Genomic DNA, 22261 nt, shown 5'->3' on the forward strand with positions numbered 1-22261 from the left:
ATTTGAAAATAAAACCAAGGGCCAGATCCTCAGATGGTGCAAATCAGGTTAGTTCCATTGACTTCGGTAGAGCCAGGCTGATTTACACCAGCTGAGGATCTGGCCCCAAGAGTTTTGGAAGGAACATAAACCCTCATGCTTCAGGGCATAAGACCATCTCTAATTATTGGGGGCTAGGAAGGGGGAGGTTATCTTATAACTGCCCACTGTAAGGGTCCTTGCATCTTCTCTTGTGTACTGGCCACTATGAGAATCCGGACACTGGGTTGGATGGATGGATCCCTTGTCCAATCCAGTTTGGCATTTCCTGTGTCCCTTTATCTCACAGTGTGCGTATCCGTAATAAAGCTGGTGACATTACACACATCATTATGATTTCCATTAAAGGACACTGTTATCTGAAGCATTTTTAGATGGTGTTAAATGTTATGTATTTTCTAGCTTTGCGAATACATCTCACAATAAACGCATCCTACGATCTGCTTCTGATCCCATTGCAGCCAATGGCAAAACTCTTATTGACTTCCATTCAGGCAGGTTCCAGCTGGTTGAGGCAAAACATGTGTCTTGAAATAAACAATACAGTACAGTGTGAATGGAGATGAAGGTCATTGTTGTTTGTCTCCATTTCTTGTGTGTTACAAGCAGCGCAGTGCTCCCTGGACTATTTACTCATATGATACTGAGCTGTGTTGTAACTGAAGGGCAGGTTCTATGGGCTTGGCTACATCTCTGTCTTAATTTCCCTTTATACAGAAATGGGGATAATACTTTCCTACCTCATGCCCTTGTGCAAATTAGTTAGTTAATGTATGTTAGAGCACTTCAGCACCAGAAGTGCTACCAGTATTATTAGCTCTACGGGTGTGCTTATGCCATGGGCGAGAGGAAGAATGGCTTTGTTGAACGATGCAGGAGGATAAATTAGCTGTTTAGCACCGCTGGTTCTTCAAACGCTAGCCTTTTGAGCAAACACACTTCGGTTCTGAGGTCATTAGGGGCCTATGAGTACCCAGAGAGATGGATAGAAAGTACTTCAGGGAGCTTTGGTGAGACAGGCTTTTCAATCTATTTTTCACAGGACTTGCAGGATGCCATCTCGAGATATGCAAAGTGATGATAAATATCATGCAAAGGAAGCTAATCTGAACTGAGAAGGCTTGGCTGGATAAAAGGATGCACAAAATCCTAGTGCAGTGCCGGCCAGTATACGTTCGTTTGAGCCTTGGCGCTGCCTCCCTTTTCGCTCATGGGAAAGCATTTCTGTTTGAATAGGAAACCAAGTGACTAGGTGCCCCAGTCCTTCTACCGCACCTGGAATCGAAGAACTCTGATTCTCCTTTTACTTACACCACATTCACACAGATGACACTCCACTTTCTTCAGTAGTGCTACTCCTGATTTACACCAGTGTGAGCGAGAGGAGAATTATATCCAGGGCTGACCAGGGTGAAGAGCGAAATGGCTGTGAGAGCTTGTTCAGATTCTGCCAGGATATCAGGGATTCAGTGATTCTTTCCAGCACTTATTTCCTGCCTTGGTGAGAGCGCTGCGTGTGGGTCTCACCTGCCCCATCCTCTCAGCAGCTCTGAAGAACAGTTCCTGCTCTCACGGACTCACTTTTTGGGCTGCTTTTCCTCATCAGGGGAGCAGCCCGAGGGGAACTATCACCCAGGTGTGTGCAGCAGCACAGCTGCAGCGAGCGAACAGGCGGGAACCTCTCTTGGACTGTCAAAGCGACAGCTACAGGAGTACGTTTAACACAGATAGACTTCTCCTGTGTGCTGCCAGGCAAGCTGTGCCTGGCCTATTGCCTTGAGTAGTCCCTGTATTTGAAATTCATGCTCAGGCAAGTATTCAGACAAATCCTCTCTGAGTGTCTGGATTCCTGGTTTAATTATGAAATGTCTCAATGGCAAATCAAGCCACTTTTCTGGACCCAGAGGCTTAAAAATAAAGTTATGCCAGCGGAAGGAGCATAGTGAGGGAAAGGGGCCTATACTCTTCTTGTTACTGGAGATTGCTGTATTCCACATTGCCATCAAAATGCAGGCTTACCTTTCCAACCCGCCTGTAGAAATGTGTCGACACTGCTGGCATATCCTTCTGCACAGCTTGATGCTGACAGCTGTGCACACAAATCCATTCTGTTCTGTTCTTATACCATGCCCATCAACATGGTATCTGAGCACCTAAGTCTACCTGATTTGTATCAGACAGTTGCCAGCTTTCACTGCACATGAAAATATACCCGTTTTTTTAAAATAAACTAATAGATTTCAAGGCCAGAAGGAACCATTATCATCATCTAGTCTGGCCTCCTGTACAGCAAAGGCTGGAGAACGTCCCCAAAATAATTCCTAGAGCAGATCATTTAGAAAAACATCCAATCTTGATTTAAAAATGGTCAGTGATGGAAAATCCCCCACAACCTTTGGTAAATTGTTCCAATGATTAATGACTCTCCCCGTTAAAAATTGATGCCTTATTTTCTGTCTGAATTTGTCTAGCTTCAAATTCCAACTATTCATCATACAACCCAATGGGCCCATAGTTTCAGCTAAATTACGTCTTCCCCACATGCCCCGTGTAAGAGGCAGGATTAAGGTGAGCCACCCTTAGGAGCAGCACAGGATGGGTCAGCCTAGCAGACTGGAGCCCCAGTTCTACCTGGTTGTAAATAGATAATAGAGAAGAGATTGTCAGGAGAGCTGTCAGTCATACGACTGACTGCCCTTTCTACCAACCAGAATGGTGGACATTTTTTTTTTGAAAGAAATTATGTATTTCAACATTTATTTAAAAAATACAACAGAAATTTAGTCCTTCTTTTTTCCAGTATACAAGGGGTACACTGGCTAATATCACTGACTGCTAGCAGGAAGAATTATATTTCAGGATTGTGACACCTTCTGTTGTCGCTTTGTCATCAAATAATGTTAATCCAGCAGGACTGCAGCATGCAAATGAACTCAAGTTAAATATAGGGGTCCCACAGCGCAAACTTCCTCTTTTGGGACCCTCAGCACAGAGGCCAAGGAGTGCATGGGCCATGGAGACTGAACACCTCTCTGCCCATTAGAGCTGGTCCCTCTAGCACAGGGTTAAGGCAATTAGTGGGAAAATGGGGATGCTTGTGATGCTTCTTCACTTGCTATACCAGTTTGGAGAGGATTTCATCCCAAGGCCTGTCAAGCCAATACTTCCCACCAGCACTAGAATTCCTTCTAGCAGAGTTTTAAATCATCGAGAAATTGTTTGCTGATACGTCATCATCCTGCTAGTCATCAGTTCCAGTAGATGGCAGGAGCACGTATATGGCGCACAGTGAAACGGGAAGACGGAAAGCACCCACCGGCAAAAACAAAAGTCAGAGCCTGTGTCCAGGACTGCCTTGCAGTCTGATTCTGTTAGGGAACCTTTCTGATGCCACACTGACACGAGCTGCCTGCATAGCTCCTTTTGCACCACTGCTCCTCCTTGTAGCTGGTGTGGGAGCATGGCCAGGAAAAAGGGGGAAGTGTGGGTGTGGTGTCCCTGTGCTCTGGTATGTGCTGGGATAGCCTATTGGACCATTGGCTATTGGTGTAAATTAGAGCAGCCCGTCAGTGGACTGAACCAGAAAAGAGAAAAAACCAGCATTGATAGGGAGGATGCAAAGAAGCTTCAATGCCCCTTTGCCCCTCTTTTCAGCTGCAGTAGGCATCCTACACAACTGAGGATTATGGGGTCCTTCTGGTGTAAACAACATTTGAATCCATTATTGTTTTTATTATTTACGTCTGTCTGTCAAAGTTATTTATATGGTCCCCATCAATACAGTATCTGAACATGTTTTAATGTAAGTAGCCTCTCAACACCCCTCATGAGGTAGATTAAATGCAGTTAGCCCCATTGTACAGATGGGGAACAGAGGCACAGAAAGGCTAAGTGACTTGCTCAAGGTCACACAGGACATCTGTGGCAGAGAATTGGCCTTTCATCTCCCAAGACTCAGGCTAGCACTCTAACCACTGAACATACTTCCTTTCTTATTCTTCCCTTAATATTTGTATTGTGGTGGTATCCCAAAGACCCAATCAGGATCTGTATCACATTCTTCTAGGAGCCATATAAACACAGTCCCTGCTCCAAAGAGCTTACAGTCATAGGCTCCAGTCCTGCAAAGACTTACAGATGTGCTCAGCTTTATGGGAAAATCAAATTTGCTACATGCTTTCCTTATAGTGCAGAGGGACATGAAATCAATCATTCCCCAGTCCCCTCCTGATTCCTTTTAACCCTTGAGGATTTGATGCTTCCAAAAAGTCTGAAACCTGTTGGTTTATTGTTTATTGTTTTCTTATTGTTTTCAGGTTTGGGAACATAAGACCCAATACACCTCAGCTCTGCACAGTCATAGGCTCCAGTCCTGCAAAGACTTACAGATGTGCTCAGCTTTATGGGAAAATCAAATTTGCTACATGCTTTCCTTATAGTGCAGAGGGACATGAAATCAATCATTCCCCAGTCCCCTCCTGATTCCTTTTAACCCTTGAGGATTTGATGCTTCCAAAAAGTCTGAAACCTGTTGGTTTATTGTTTATTGTTTTCTTATTGTTTTCAGGTTTGGGAACATAAGACCCAATACACCTCAGCTCTGCACCTTGGAGAGTTTTTCAGCCCAGTGCAAAGGGAGTGCAAAAAGCTACCACTTTTTGACCCCTTTGCATGGGTGTCACTTATAATGAGATGGTGAATCTTGTCCCAAATGTTCAACTATTTTTAACCAAATTTAAAATTGCAGCTACTGACAAATGGATTTTCTCCAGTTTAGATGAACAAAAAATGATGTGATAAAATTGTAGCAAAATAACCCCAACCTTGAGTCTCTGATTCAGATTATGAATTGACTAAATAAAAATAATTTTGGTAACAAGTGATTATGCAATATTAAAACACCATTATCACATTTATATGTTTACCAGCTGGAGTTCTAATTGAAATTTGTTCAGAACTCATAATAGCATTAGGTCATGTTATGCTTACAGCATTAAGCAACGATTACATCTGTGGCTTTTGTTTTTAATTAGCTTTTTTCAGTTATCTGGAAGAGATAGACCTTACAAGATCATAATTCACTTTTGTTTACAATGGAAAGACAACCACCCAAGCATTGCTCAGAAAGTGTGCGTGCGTATAATTTACACAACTGACTCTGGGGTTATTAGATCTGACTGTATTTTGATTCCTGTGACTTATCAGTTATGTTATTTGCTTTTTGATGGAAATGAGGTGCTGTCATTTGTACATTCATGGCTCTAAAATGACTTTTTTTTTAATAAAGAGACGTGCCTGTATTATGTCTTACTTTTCCTTTGGCAAGACAGGAGCATTGGCTTCAGGTTATTCAGCACGATGAATTCCACAACAGGCAGCCTCAGATCAGCCTCCGGGAAGAGTTTAGCCAAAGATGAATTTGAATGAGGATTCGCACTATGAGGTTAGGGATTTCAAAGCCAGGGCCCTGATTCTGCAAGGTACGTAAGCATGTGCCTAACTTTGAACACATGAATTGCCCCATGGGGCTACTCACCTGCTTCAAGTTAGGTATCTTGCTGAATCTAGGTCTATATAGGGGAACAGTACAAGTCTTAACAAGCAACGTGCAGTTAACATGGGGTTCTGTTATAGGCCCTCCCACCCCAGTGAGTGCTTGTGGGTAGTCAAATGGCAGCATCATAATTTATACATGCTGCTCCTCCTGGTGCTGTCATTCACAGGGCTAGTTAAAAAGCCACTGCTGTTCCCTCTGCACCCTGTCTTGGACTTTGTTGTTAATTCCCATACTTGGGAAAATGGACAGGGACAAATCGTGGATCTCCACCTGGCAAGATGGGGGATAATCGTCTTTAATCCTCCAAAATAGAACTACCGTTAGGAAAGAACAATTAGCCCAGCTAGTTGTTCTGTGGCACTGGACTCCTGAAGGGGACTCCTCTGAACAAAGCACACGCACAGGTGTGTGGATCGTGATCCTGCGCAGCATCGCTGCTCTGAAACAGTGAGAATGGGAGGAAGAAGAATGTGCACATGACCAGCCAGGGGAGAGTCCTGGCATCATCCCCATCAAAAGGTGCATGAAGACAAATTGGATGGATTCAGGAGCCTTACATACCTGCAGATAGAGGGAAAGAACAACGTCATTTATTCCAAACACTCCGATAAAAGTGTGACATATGGTGGTACTGGGGGAGGTCTGGCTCTGGACGCAGGCTCTGAATGAGCCCTCCCCTGACAGCTAGTTGGGGAAGGGAAAGGCTTCAGGACCAGACTGTATTTACATGAACACACCCACTCTGCCTAGGTATCCAGGAGACAGAGCTGTGTTTCCAAAGTGAACAACTTTGGCTGGTGTTGGGTTACAAATCACTCCACCATCCCTGGAACTGACAGCAACTGAGACCGGACATCGTCATCACCAACAAGGACCGGAAGAAGATCATCATGGTGGACGGCACAGTGTCCTACAAGAACAGGACCCTGGTCTTCCGCGATGCCCAAACTCAAAAGGTGGAAAAATACATCCCTCTGGCCAACACCTTGAGAACTAGGGGTTCAGGTTCAGAGATAAGCGCTGATCGTCGGAACCCTGGGTGCATGGGCCCCCAGTAAACAAGCGAGTGTTGAGAGAATACAGAATCGGTCAACGCTATGTTTGGCTGATGTGGCAACTCATGGTGTCAGACGCCATCAGGTGGTCGAGGGACATGGACATAGAACACATCACTGGACATTGACAATACCAGGAGGGATGAGCTGGAGTGCCGATGAGAAGTGCAGTAAGGAAAGAAACTGAAATACTTCTCTGATAGATTTATGTTCTAAATGGACAACCTACCCTTATTCTCAATTACTGAGGGACAATCTCCACGCATTGATATATTTTGCTTTCCACAGCCAACTCCCTGTACAACTCTTCATGAGTGATGTACCCGAGTATTCGGATTCTAATATCTGAACTGTATTGTTAAATTTATTCACCTAAATTTGGGTTATTGCTGCTTATGTACTCTATGTATCATATGACTTTTAAAAACAAACTCTGTATTTGTGGATAATCTACCTACTGTACCCAGATGTACAGACACTCTTTTCTCAACCTATGTATTACATAATTTTTTTAACATTAGCTTTAATACAAAATTTTAAATGACTCCTTATTGTATGAGTAAAGGGCAGTGGAACTGTGTTTAGCCTGTCCTGATTGAGGGGGTTACCCTCAACTGGATTGAACTTGCTAAGCAGAGGGCTCGGATGCCAGACCCCAGTCAAAGAGAGGGTGTGGGGGCAGGTGTTCTTGCCAGCTATGTTTTGTTAAGTGATCACTAGAGCTGAATTCACCTGTGGGGGGACAGTGTTTCTGCCCAGCCTATTTCAGCACTGAAGTTTCCCCACTAAGAACTGAAAATGACTGAGAACTAACAATCACTAAGAGCAGGGTGGACCTGCAGGAGACCAACCTGCAGAGGCCACACTAGAGAAGCAGGTGACCAGTGGAGCGGTGATGCCAGAGCAAGTGCTCAGATGGTGGAGTGAGCAAGATGCCTTTGTCCTCCCCACTCCCAGGGGTGGGAGGTGAACTCACATAGATGCACCTGTGAACTCCAAGGACAACCACTGTGAGTGAGGTGTGGTGAAGGAGCAGAGAGGGGCACGTTAAAGGAAATTTTGGTTGTTGAGCTCAAGAACCTGAGCCAAAAGATGCTGTCCAACATACTCTGGTATAGGTATTTTGCTCACGGTTGAATCCTGCTGGTGGTGTTTTCCCAAATTAATTCCAGGTGACTTCCCTCCTTTCATTAAAAGTTTCTTTTCTACACTCAGACTCTGTGCTTGTGAGAGAGGAAGTATTGCCTCTTAGATTCGTCCAGGGGTAGTGTGTATTTTTCCCAGCTTACTGGGTGGAGGCTCAAGCCAGTTCTGTGTTGTATTGTTGAAAAGGAACCCCTAGATATTGAACCCGGCCCTGGTCTCTGCTGAATCCAGCTGGCAGAAGGGTTACATCTACACTGCAAAAGAAATGTGCTGTTAACTTGGGTTAGCTAACCTGCAGTAAGCTAACCCGGGTCAAAATAACAGTGAAGACACAGCAACTCGGCTTTTAACTTGGGTTAGCAGCTCAAGATCAACCCCAGATTCCCCTATAGGCTGTAATTAGAGCTGCTCACCAGAGTGAAAAGTTGAGTTGCTGTGTCTTCACTGCTATTTTAACTGATTTAGCATAACACGAGTTAGCTAAGAACAGAAGTAAGAACACACCTCTTTTTTTCCGCAGTGTAGACATACTTTGAGCCCAAGACAGCCACATGTCCTGGATCCGCTTTCCTAAAAGTCATATTTGTATCACAGACAGGGGTCAGAATTCTCACTGTCTTCACAGGCTATTGTTTTACCTCCGGCCTCCTCTGTTTCTTTAAATCAAATGCAAATAAAAAAAACTTAATATCAACCAGACCCAATGACAAATTGACACAGCCAATTAATAACCTCTACAAATGGACATCTAGGTGGAGGTCAAAACGCATGGCCTAAGCCCTGGACATATGAGAAAATTACCCTGCCTCTTATTGACATACATCATTAACTACCACTCCTGAATCTCAAGGGCTTTCCGATCATATGCCGGCCTCATGTTCTTGAAACAGGTCCTTCTGCAATGGCCTGTTCAGCTGCTATGATGGCGCTGCCCCCAGGCCTTTGTTTGCTGCTCCAGGTGTTTTTTGTCTGTGAGCAGGGGGGTATGTGCTACTCCTATCAGAGCGTGAATGCTGGCATTGGCATTCCGAATGGCCTCAAAAACCAGAACCAATGTTCTCCTTAGTTTTGTTTAAATGTCTTCTGTTCCTCCTGTAGGTCTGGCCCTCCAGGGGGGATTATAATGTATGACTTTCAGACAGATGTTCCAGCAGTTTCCTCAGCAGGTTGCCAGTTTGGGACCTAACATTCTCTCCCAACTGCAGTGGCATTGCTTTCTTGGAGCATTTCTTCTGTTCTAACTTCCTGCTACATAGATCTTCTGTAACCCTTTTTGGGTTAATGGTCTTTCATTGACATTGGCACCTGGCTTGTCACCTTTGTGCCCATGGGTCTCTGAACTGGTGACTCTAATAGAGCAATGTGAAGTGCATCCCAACAGTGCTCAATGCAGATCTCTTGAATCTGCTAGCCCCTTTTTTTGGTAAAAAAAAGTTCTTTGCGGACTTTTTTGCAGCATCCTTAGTAAAATAGCAGTTCTTATATCAGCGCTGAACAGACGTTTTCGTTGATGCATCGAGCAGAATGGAATCCAGCACATTTGTGTTAGTAAAGCCAGCTTGGACTGACTGGAAGCCATGCAAGGGAGCAGACATTTGGTAAGACTAGGCACTGAAAGCCTGCGCTGAAGCTCACTGAGGGTGCTGGAAAGACTCTTGTTGAGTTCAGTGGTTTTTGGATCAGGCCTTTTGTTACACTGGTGAAATCTAGGGTAACGAGAGAGCAGAAAGGTTAAGATTTCTCTTTTGTGTAGTTCCACTGAGGACAGTAGAGCTACCTGAAGGATAAAGGTGGCTGGGAGGAGGTGCAGTTCCTGTCCTCAGTCACATCTGTGAAAGTTTCACTGAAACCACCGGTAACGGTGTATGTGTATTGGAGGGCCTCTGCGCCCTCTCAGAGACATCAGAGCAGTGGGAGTTCAGTGGTGTCACTAAAAGAAGAATCTGGCCCAAAGAATCAGAGACACAAGGGCTTTAATTATTTCCATTTTTACTCCTCAGCAGCCTCATTAGGACTAAAATAATTGCATCCCTTCCCTTTTTACTCTGTCTATGGAGCAGAAAACAACAGGCACAAGGATTTGTGTGCTCTCTCACTGTTGTTCCTTCATAGGTACAACAACTACATTCAGTGGCTTTCCTCCCCACACGCAGCAGGCACTGAATAGCCTCATTCATATGAATGCCGAAACCAGAAGCACATGGGTGGGTTTCCTTTTTGTCTCAGCTCTGTCCTTAAAAAAAAAAAATCAGCTAAATTGCAGATGGCACAGTGGCTGCCTTTCTGTGTATGTGTGTCTAGACAGAAAAATTCCCCACAGCTTGTGCAATTTTCTTAGCTGCCTATAGCTCACCTCCTCCTCCTCATTTTCCTCTTTATATGGATTCTGTATTCTCCATGCTGCTACTGGTCCTGTGGAAATGAACACATCAAAGCCATAAGTATTCATTCTTTCACTGCTCCTATGTCCTCTCCCCCCTCCCCTTCTGCCTATAACATTAATATTAATAGCTCCTGTACCTTTCTTAGCAGTTGCTTTATTCTTGATCCTCAAGGGAGTAAAGTCTTTTCTTGGACTTTCTGCTAGAATGAATACTTGTTTGAAGGAATGCCAGGGCATGCTGGGAAACACAACAGTGGGTGATATAATGTTAGGCCAAACAGCAGAGGCATTAAATGTTATTGTACTGTCAGAACAGTCAAATGCGGTTTTTTTCCCCCGTGTAGTTTTCTCTAGCAGGGACAGATATACAAGCAGGCTAATGAAGCCAAGCAGAGGATTTTTAATCATTTTTGAAATCCCCGAGGAAGGGAAATAAAATAAAAGGTTTTGCATTCCCTCTGCTGCTCCCACACAGGGCTGCTAACTGGTGAGCAAAAGAGCAAGTGTATAAGTAACATGCTCTTTGTGCTTCTGTTGTACGGACAAACACACATCCACATTCTAGTGAGTCATGCCAGCAGCAGCAGCAGCAGCAGCAACTGTTGTGTATTGAATGATATTAATTAGCTCTCCAGACCTTCAAAGGTTGGTCAGCCTGTTGCTGTTCTCGGGCACGTATTTTGAACTCCAGTAGTTTGCTTTGGCCATGATTTCACATTGTATTCTGGGAGGCGGTTGTATGTCTGGAACACCCCGGAGAAAATCCTCCAGGTTTGAGCCCGCTCGGTGCTTGTCGCTGAGGCAGCAGTAGAGCAGCATAGCAGTACTGCGGCACTTCTGCTCCAGGAGAACTGGCCAGGCTGTGACCAAGCTTGGGGCCAAAGCAAAAACAGTTAATTTACCACTGCTGTTTTCTTAAGGAGCACATACCGTCGCAGGTATGGAATTCACTGTAACACCAGGATCGGGGCTTTGAAAGAGCCAGTCCAGGTATGAGCTCTCATTGGGCAGACACACAGGGCATTGTTTGTCTCTCACTTACTAACTATGAACTGCTCCTGATCCTTTTGAATTCAACAGCAATCTTTCATTGATTCAGTGGTGCAGGCTCAGGGCCTAACGGGCAGCGGCGGCTCCAGGCACCAGAGCCCCAAGCACGTGCCTGGGGCGGCAAGTCGTGGGGGGGCACCCTGCCAGTCCCTGTGAGGGCAGCAGTCAGGCACCCTTCGGCAGCTTGCCTGTGGGAGGTCCGCCGGTCCCGCGGATTTGGTGGCAATTCGGCGGTGGGTACGCTGAAGCTGTGGGACCGGCAGACCTCCCACAGGCAAGCCGCCGAATCTGCGGAACCAGGGACCTCCCGCAGGCAAGCCACCGAATCCACGGGACCGGGGACCTCCCGCAGGCAAGCCACCGAATCCGCGGAACCAGGGACCTCCCGCAGGCAAGCCACCGAATCCACAGGACCGGCAACCTCCCGCAGGCAAGCCGCCGAATCCGCGGGACCGGCGACCTCCCGCAGGCAAGCCGCCGAATCCGCGGGACCGGGGACCTCCCGCAGGCAAGCCGCCGAATCCGCGGGACCGGGGACCTCCCGCAGGCAAGCCGCCGAATCCGCGGGACTGGGGACCTCCCGCAGGCAAGCCGCCGAAGGCAGCCTGACTGCTGCACTTGGGGCGGCAAAAGAGCTAGAGCCGCCCCTGCTAATGGGTGCAGAAAAGGGCTTTCACCCCCTTGCGTAGCCCGACCTGGTCATCAGCAGATGGGATTGAACCTGAGACCACTGGAGCTTAGTGCATGAGCCTCTACAGCGTGAGCTAAAAGCCAACTGGCTGTTAGCTACAGCAGCCGACTCATTTTATCGCTCTCTCCAGGTGGTCTGGGTGCCACGAGATGGGACAGAGCACCACACCCGGAAGGTGTGTGGGTTACACAAGGACCAGGAACAGGTACAGGGAATGCTCCCCCTGCACAATCCCCTTATGCCTCACAGCGCAATCAGGCCCATTGAAGTTAATGGAAAGACTCCCATTGGCTTTAACGGGCTTTGGATCAGGCTTTAAATAGGGGTTAGGAGGAGATGGAACTATACCGGTGCCCCTCACAGGCATAACCGAGCCTTCAGTCTGGAATAACACCATGGAAAACAATTGGAGTCACATGGGTATACAACCGCTGCAAACAGGAGAAGAATCAGCCCCCAATTACCCAGGTATAAGCCCTGTGGCCTGAAGTCTGACAGAGAAGGGAGATCACTGTTGTCACTCTGCTAGAATCCTTGAACTCCTCCAACCCAGGAAAACTTATCATGAGTGAGAAGCTAGGGAGTAGCGAAGCGGCTGGATCGCGTTAGCCACTTGTAAGGATGTGGAAAAACTGGAAAGAGTCCAGCGGAGGGCAACAAAAATGATTAGGGGGCTGGAGCACATGACTTGAGAGACTGAGGGAACTGGGATCGTTTATTCTGCAGAAGAGAAGAATGAGGAGGGATTTGATAGCTGCTTTCAACCACCTGAAAGGGGGTTCCAAAGAGGATGGATCTAGACTGTTCTCAGCGGTACCAGATGACAGAACAAGGAATAATGGTCTCAAGTTGCAATGAGGGAGGTTTAGGTTGGATATTAGGAAACACTATTTCACTAGGAGGGTGGTGAAGCACTGGAATGGGTTACCTAGGGAGATGGTGGAATCTCCTTCCTTAGAGGTTTTTAAGGTCAGGCTTGACAAAGCCCTGGCTGGGATGATTTAGTTGGGGATTGGTTCTGCTTGGAGCAGGGGGTTGGACTAGAGCGGACAGGGAGCTGCAGACAGGGGAGTTTGAGAGGGAGTTTGACAGAAGGAGGCTTACGATGGTTAGGAAGACCCGCAACACCTGTGCCAGCACTGCTTCTGTCTCCTCCACCTGCGCCTGTAGCCAGACAGAGCACCTGAGCATGGATGCATCTACCCAGATCCTGGTGTGGTTTTGCAGGGACTGTAACTTGCAATTTCCACTTACTGATATCCAGGCTGCGGGGGGCATCCAATGTGAAAGGTGCCTGCTGGTGGAATCTCTCAGGCAGCAGGTGGGAGAGCTACAGGAGGAGGTGGTTAGGTTGAGGAGCATCCGAATCCACAAGCAATTCCTGGACAGTGTCCATGTGGAGACAGCTGAAGTAGCTGTCCCAGTACACAGAACTGCTGACACACCACTGGTGGAGGAGGAGATGGCTCAGGGTGGACACTGGCAGCTGGTTACTTCTGGCAGCAGGCAGTGCTCCACCCCTGCTCCAAACCCTCCCGCCGTGGTAATAGGTAACCGTTATGCTCTTCTTGATACAGGAAAGAAGGAATCACCCCCTACAGTAAAGGAGGAGAAGCCTCGTACCCCTAAGGCTGGGAGGTCTGCTGCCACCAACGCGAATAGGAAACATAGGGTAGTGGTGGTTGGAGACTTTCTGCTGAGGGGGACAGAGGCGCCCATCTGTCACCCTGACATTTCATCTCGGGAGGTATGCTGCCTGCCAGGGGCCCATATCTGAGATGTTACAGAGGCATTGTCGAGGATTATCCAGCCCTCTGACTACTACCCCATGCTACTCATCCATGTGGGCACAAATGATACTGTGAGGTGTGACACTGAGCGGATCAAGAGTGACTACAGGGCTCTCGGAGTATGGGTGAAGGAGTTTGGAGCGCAGGTGGTGTTCTCTTCGATTCTTCCTGTCAAAGGTAGGGGCCTGGGCAGAGACAGATGAATCATGGAGGTGAACGCCTGGCTGCGAAGATGGTGTCGCCAGGAGGGCTTTGGCTTCCTCGACTACGGGATGCTATTGGAGGAAGGACTGCTAGGCAGAGATGGCGTTCACCTTTCGAGGAGGGGAAAGACCCTATTTGCACACAGACTGGCTAACCTAGTGAGGAGGGCTTTAAACTAGGTTCGACGGGGACAGGTGAGCAAAGCCCACAGGTAAGTGGGGAACATGGAGACCTGGGAGATGGGTCAGAAACAAAAGGGAGGGTGGGCTATAATGGCAGAGAGAAAGGAGGGTCAGGGCAAAACTGGGAGGCAAGATCAAATCAGTATCTTAGATGCCTAATACAAATGCGAGAAGTATGGGTAATAAGCAGAAAGAACTGGAAGTGCTAATAAATAAATACAACTATGACATTGTTGGCATCACTGAAACTTGGTGGGATAATACACATGATTGGAATGTTGGTGCGGATGGGTACAGCTTGCTCAGGAAGGATAGACAGGGGGAAAAGGGAGGAGGTGTTGCCTTATATATTATAAATGTACACACTTGGACTGAGGTGGAGATGGACATAGGAGACGGAAGTGCTGAGAGTCTCTGGGTTAGGCTACAAGGGGTAAAAAACAAGGGTGATGTCGTGCTAGGAATCTACTACAGGCCACCTAACCAGGTGGAAGAGGTGGATGAGGCCTTTTTTAAACAACTAACAAAATCATCCAAAGCCCAAGATTTGGTGGTGATGGGGGACTTCAACTATCCAGATATATGTTGGGAAAATAACACCGCGGGGCACAGACTATCCAATAAGTTCTTGGACTGCATTGCAGACAACTTTTTATTTCAGAAGGTTGAAAAAGCTACTAGGGGGGAAGCTGTTCTAGATTTGATTTTAACAAATAGGGAGGAACTCGTTGAGAATTTGAAAGTAGAAGGCAGCTTGGGTGAAAGTGATCATGAAATCATAGAGTTTGCAATTCTAAGGAAGGGTAGAAGGGAGTACAGCAAAACAGAGACAATGGATTTCAGGAAGGCGGATTTTGGTAAGCTCAGGGAGCTGGTAGGTAAGGTCCCATGGGAATCAAGACTGAGGGGAAAAACAACTGAGGAGAGTTGGCAGTTTTTCAAAGGGACACTATTAAGGGCAAGCTATTCCGCTGGGTAGGAAAGATAGAAAATGTGGCAAAAGACCACCTTGGCTTAACCACGAGATCTTGCATGATCTAAAAAATAAAAAGGAGTCATATAAAAAATGGAAACTAGGTCAGATTACAAAGGATGAATATAGGCAAACAACACAGGAATGCAGGGGCAAGATTAGAAAGGCAAAGGCACAAAATGAGCTCAAACTAGCCACAGGAATAAAGGGAAACAAGAAGACTTTTTATCAATACATTAGAAGCAAGAGGAAGACCAAGGACAGGGTAGGCCCACTGCTCAGTGAGGAGGGAGAAACAGTAACAGGAAACTTGGAAATGGCAGAGATGCTTAATGACTTCTTTGTTTCGGTCTTCACTGAGAAGTCTGAAGGAATGCCTGACATAGAAAATGCTTATGGGTAGTGGGTAGATTTAGAAGATAAAATAAAAAAAGAACAAGTTAAAAATCACTTAGAAAAGTTAGATGCCTGCAAATCACCAGGGCCTGATGAAATGCATCCTAGAATACTCAAGGAGCTAATAGAGGAGGAATCTGAGCCTCTACCTATTATCTTTGGAAAATCATGGGAGATGGGAGAGATTCCAGAAGACTGGAAAAGGGCAAATATAGTGCCCATCTATAAAAAGCGAAATAAAAACAACCCAGGAAACTACAGACCAGTTAATTTAACTTCTGTGCCAGGGAAGATAATGGAGCAAGTAATTAAGGAAATCATCTGCAAACACTTGGAAGGTGGTAAGGTGATAGGGAATAGCCAGCATGGATTTGTAAAGAACAAATCATGTCAAACTAATTTGATAGCTTTCTTTGACAGGATAACGAGTCTTGTGGATAAGGGAGAAGCGGTGGATGTGGTATACCTAGACTTTAGTAAGGCATTTGATACAGTCTCGCATGATATTCTTATCAATAAACTAGGTAAATACAACTTAGATGGGGCTACTATAAGGTGGGTGCATAACTGGCTGGATAACCGTACTCAGAGAGTAGTTGTTAATGGTTCCCAATCCTGCTGGAAAGGTATAACAAGTGGGGTTCCGCAGAGGTCTGTTTTGGGACTGGCTCTGTTCAATATCTTCATCAACGACTTAGATGTTGGCATAGAAAGTACGCTTAGTAAGTTTGCAGAAGATACCAAACTGGGAGGGATTGCAACTGCTTTGGAGGACAGGGTCATAATTCAAAATGATCTGGACAAATTGGAGAAATGGTCTGAGGTAAACCGGATGAAGTTTAATAAAGACAAATGCAAAGTGCTCCACTTAGGAAGGAACAATCAGTTTCACACATAAAGAATGGGAAGAGACTGTCTAGGAAGGAGTACAGCAGAAAGGGATCTAGGGGTTATAGTAGACCACAAGCTAAATATGAGTCAACAGTGTGATGCTGTTGCAAAAAAAGCAAATGTGATTCTGGGATGCATTAACAGATGTGTTGTGAGCAAGACACGAGAAGTCATTCTTCCGCTCTACTCTGCGCTGGTGAGACCTCAACTGGAGTATTGTGTCCAGTTCTGGGCAGCGCATTTCAAGAAAGATGTGGAGAAATTGGAGAGGGTCCAGAGAAGAGCAACAAGAATGATTAAAGGTCTTGAGAACATGACCTACAAAGGAAGGCTGAAAGAATTGGGTTTGTTTAGTTTGGAAAAGAGAAGACTGAGAGGGGACATGATAGGAGTTTTCAGGTATCTAAAAGGGTGTCATCAGGAGGAGGGATAAAACTTGTTCACCTTAGCCTCTAATGATAGAACAGGAAGCAATGGGCTTAAACTGTAGCAAGAGAGATTTAGGTTGGACATTAGGAAAAAGTTCCTAACTGTCAGAGTGGTTAAACACTGGAATAAATTGCCCAGGGAGGTTGTGGAATCTCCATCTCTGGAGATATTTAAGAGTAGGTTAGATAAATGTCTATCCGGGATGGTCTAGACAGTATTTGGTCCTGCCATGAGGGCAGGGGACTGGACTCGATGACCTCTCGAGGTCCCTTCCAGTCCTAGAGTCTATGAGTCTAGATGACCTCCTGAGGTCCCTTCTAACCCTGATATTCTATGATTCTATGAACTGCCAAAGGAGGACTGAGGTTGGGGCTACTTTTTGGCACCCTGAGGGAGCTGGGAGTCTTATTTCGTAGAACGTGTTAGTTTGTTGCCAGTTTTCCCAAATAAATTCTGTTGCTCCTCTTCCCCCTCCCCCTTCTCCAATAAAGTTCTTTTTTTAACCTTTGGTTTCAGTGCTTGCACGTGGGGAAATATTGCCCATCAAGAGCTCCCAGGGTTGTGTATGTAGTTTTGCAAGTTTCTGGGTTGGGGCTTCAGGTGATGGCATTTAATCACGAGAAAGAATCCCTAGAAAATTGGACACAGCCCTTTTTGCTGCCAGTACCACCTGGCAAAGGGTCACAAATCTGCTGAGTATATCAAGGGCCTGATCTAAAGCTCATTAGGAGTCTTTCCATAGACTTCAGTGGGCTTTGGAGCCAGAGGAGGATTATGGTTTTGTGGGGCCCTGGGCCAGAGCAAGAGGGGGGCCCCTTCTGCCTGCAATCCCTCCCATGCCCTCACCGGCTCTCCTGCCTGGGAAATGGGGTCAGGGCGTGGGGGAGCCCATTTTTCTGGGGCTTCCCAATTGGCCAGGGCCCCTGGGCATGGGCCCCACTGGCCCAGTGGCTAATCCGCCACTGTTTGGAACAGGCCTCCATTAAAGCCTTTGGGAGAAGGAGAGTGGAATGCTTTATCAAAAAGAAGTGCACTCTCCTCCAGTGACAGTCCCAAAGACCACAGCTAAAACCAGCACTGCAGTGCTCTGAAGAACTGGAGACTATTTCCTATAAAAGCCAGGAGGCAGAAGCATCGGCATTCCTTATCATTAGCACCAACAAGCAAAAGAAAAAAACAAAAAACACCCTTCTATTTGCTTGTCTGCTGCAAATAATTACAAGCTGGATATTTAAAGGCATATGCAGCAACAGCAGCATATAATTCTGATGTAAAAAAGCTGCCTTGAGTTTGCAAATACAAAATCAAAACAAAATTCCAGGTAGTGACTGATGCTAAGATGTTTGAGAGCTCTGCAGGAAACCAAATAGGAAAACTGAAATGAGGACACGTGCTTTGCTGCATGTCTACAGGATTTCCCCAAAGGTCTCTCTGTTCTTCAAGTTTATGTGCTTACTTAATCCTGCCTACCTTGTTATGTGACATGGCTTCCTTACTAGCATGTCAGACCCTTCGCTTCAGACTGTCCGCGCTTAGATTTTTCATGTATTTCTTCATTCAGTGCAACATTAAAAGGAGAAAGCCAGCTGCACAGAGGCCCATAGCCTCAATTGGGATAAATCAATGCAGTGTAAATCATTGCACCTAAATGCTCCAGCAAAGACCTTGGCTTCTGCAGCACTCGGGAGCAGCAGGCTTCCCGGTCAGTGTTGAGCTTTTCAGCGGACCTTTCTGTTACTGTGGCCCCTTCCACTTGTTTAGGTTATTTTTCTTATTTTCTGGGTGGAGCCCAGGGGACTCTATTCATTTCACAGGCATCAGACAGGCTGGAGCAACAGTCCAGAGAGACAGGATGGTTCACTGGTTAGGCCACTAGCCTTGGAGTCAGGAGACTTGGGTTGATTTTTTTCCTCTGCCACAGACTCCCTGTATGACCTTGAGCAAGTCACTTAGGCCCAGATAGTCAAAGCTATTTAGGTACCTTACTTTCCATTCAATCAATCAGGATATGGGCTTAAATTCCTGTCTGTAAAAGAGAGGCAATAGCATGTCCCTACCTCATTGATACTATGGTAACAGGGGCCATATAAATACCTTAAAGAGATAGATTTTTGTGTCTGCTTCATTTAAATATCAAAAATGAAGCTTTTAAATGAATTAAATATGGCACTGCATAATGCAACCAGAGCAGTCGCCACTGTGTCATTTATTTTGCTAGTCAATTCTCGCTATGTTACAGCGTTACCACATTTTCAGTATGCAGCAGGTTTTTGTATTGCCGATAATGGACAGTTAACAAGTGCACAAGCGCTTTCTGGAAAATGAGTATAATCTGATACAAAAGGGCTTCTTGAAATGAGAGTCCTTTATACATAGGAAAATGTACATGGTTTTAACTGAAAGGTCACGGTATGCATTTGGGCGTGGTACACAAAATATATATTCTCTCAAAAGCAAACTGTTCAGCAATTCGTCAGTCACACTTTACACTAAGGTTCCATTTTCCAAGGGTTAGTATTATGGGATGTTATAAGCTAATGACAGATATGAACAGCATGTGTCATAGATAGTGACAAGTGCTTAAGCAGAAGGTGTCATAGAAACAACCTATTGACCTGTTGAACTCTCACGCTCTATAGTGATTGATTAATCATTAATTAAACAATTTATTAACCTTTTAGTAACTGCGAATTATTTATGAATACAACCTTAATTAACCATTTATTAAAACATCTGTTAACCATTTATTCACCCCCTATAAACTATTTATAAACGGAATCTTAACATAACGTGTGACTGATGCATTTAATTCCACAGAAGACTGGGTCTGAGGCCCCAGTAGCTCCCCTCCAGCATAAAATCATGGATAAGGGAACAAACTAATGCAAATATTCAGCAGCTCTTCATTTCCACATCCCACTCGGCGTTTCCATGCATTCAGATCACAGCTTCAATCCCTGTGCTCTGCTCTAGATCAAACACACTGGTCCTGCTGAGGGAGGTATTATTCTAGCCTTTATCCTGCAATCTGATCCCCTAGGCACATCAACATCAGTGGCATGCTGTGTGGCCACTGCAGAAATGTGCTGAAGTCACTGGGGCCCAAAAATATCACAAGTTTGCAGATACATCTACCATGAAGTGGCTGAAGGTATTTCTACAAATGGTGTAGAAAATTCATTATACAATATATTCCTTGGGCCTGACCCTACCAGTACTTACACACTGAGTAACTTTACTCATGTGAAACATCCCTCAGCACTATTCATGTGCAAGTTTGCAGGGCCAGCGCCAGATTGTGAACCCTTTACTCACACTGGCAAGCAGCTACATGCATGAGTAGACCCATTGACTGCAGTGAGATACCCAGCAGAACACTATTCAAATGCCCCTGATTCGCCATTTCCTTGCGCCTTGTGCTGTCATTTACAGCAGTGCAACAAGAGTGCAGAACACTAGTGCACCTGAATGTACTGTAGTGTTACATGCACTTTGCATTAGTGTAAATGGCTGCGCAAGGTGAAGGACAATAGAGAACCAGACCTATGTCAATGTATGTAAGCTTGGCATAATTTGGTTTCACATTTTGATCAGTCTTAGGTACTTATATAGCCCTTATCACCATAGTATGCGAACACTTCACAATCTTTATTATATTTATCCTGTGGGAGGTAGGGCAGTGCTCATATCCCCTTTTTTTCAGATTGGGGATCTGAGGAACAGATAGACTAAGGCCCTGACCCTTAAAGGCTTGTAGGTGCTTGTGAAAAATGTCAGGTCTTAGTTTTGTCCTGATGTGGAACAGAAACACTTTTGAAATTGTGAAAATTCTTGTGGGATGGGAAAACTTCTTTCCTGCCCCACCCTGGCCACTTAGAGTAGATTGTGGAGAGCTTCGTAATATGATACTTCCTCTCCATTCTTCCACGTTTGGCTGAGCAATGAAATAGCTAACATTTGACATTGACATTTGAAGTAGCATCATGGGCATCTGCTTTAGTACCCATTGAAATGAATGGGGCAATTCACATCTCAGAGCTATTGTTGCAGGCTCTTTGCAAATTCAGACCCACATCACTGCATCGGTTTTCCTCGGGGGTCATATTTTCAAGACTCTCTTGCTATCATAACAAGAAAAGACTTCCTTTTTTGAAAAATTGAAAGCTAAGATCTGGAGAACAATTGAGAGATCAGTCTTCCACTCGCAACTCAGTTAGTCCTTCAGACCTCCTGAAGAGGACCACACTCCATCTTTTATCAAAGGGATAATAACTAATTAATATTTTCCCACTAACTACAATACAGGACATAACATTGTAACGCAGTCAGTTACATTCTACGTTCCTTTTCACTGCGCTATATTCATATTCCTGAATATTAGCCTGTGCTAGTATTTACCTTTCCATCAGGAATTATGTGCAAAACTTCTCTTCTTGCAGCTTATTCATACCCTCTGTGGACATTCTGAAGTGTTACTAATGTATTTTTCTTCCATTTCCCTTTTACCTGTCTCCTCTCTCAACAGTCTCTCTTAGTCCCACATTCCTATTTAAAGCTCTTTAGAGCACTTGGCTTTCCCAACCGCAAAATTTGCTTGGACTGCAAATGTTGAGATTTAACTGAGAGCTGAATGTGCATCTTTGGCTCCTAAACCCCTCCCAGATGAGAGTTTGAGATTCTGTATTTACTCCTAGCACTAGTAATACCTCACAGGAAATCCCAGGGCAACTGCAGTTCATGAAAAGTTTGAAGCAAAGTTTTATTTTATATTCCAACTTTTTCCTACTGCCCATGACAAGAAAAGTCAAAGGCAGAGGGACCACAGTCTAGTGACTGGAATAGGAGATTTATGGATTTTCATTCCCAGCTGTGCTGCTAATTTTATTATTAATAATTATTACTATTACGGCAGCCCCATTGTGTTTGGTATTATGCACACGTAATAAAAAGACAGCCCTTGTCTCAAAGATCTTACGATCTTTGCATGTGACAAGAGACAACTCATGGAGGCAGCAGATTATATAGGGTAGGTGAGAGGACAAGGCTGAAGGAAGCAATCATGGCTGGTATATTTAATAACAGTGTCAGCATGCCAACAGCCTACCATAACTTGCTGTGTGATCTTGGGCAAGTCGTTTAGACCCTGATCCTGCAAACCTATGGGAACATGCTTACCTTTATTAAATAGCAGTAAGTAGGACTCAAAATAGTAAAGGTAAGCAGGCTCCTTACCTGTGATTCAGCAAGCAAGCATGTTTGTGGGCTCACAGCTTCAACATTGTGCCTCAGTTTCCCATCTGTAATGTAGGTGTAATAACGCTTACCTTCCTTACAGGGATGTGGTCAGGTTTAGCTAGTGTTTGTAAAGTTATTTGGGATCCTCAGCTGAAAGGTGCTCCCTATACATTAATTGTTGTTAAGACATATAAGAAGTGTATAACTTGAATTGTGCAAGTACTATATGACATTTGACTT

This window comes from Mauremys mutica, chromosome 2 (genome assembly GCF_020497125.1).
Source record: "Mauremys mutica isolate MM-2020 ecotype Southern chromosome 2, ASM2049712v1, whole genome shotgun sequence".
In the NCBI taxonomy this organism is placed as follows: Eukaryota; Metazoa; Chordata; order Testudines; family Geoemydidae; genus Mauremys; species Mauremys mutica.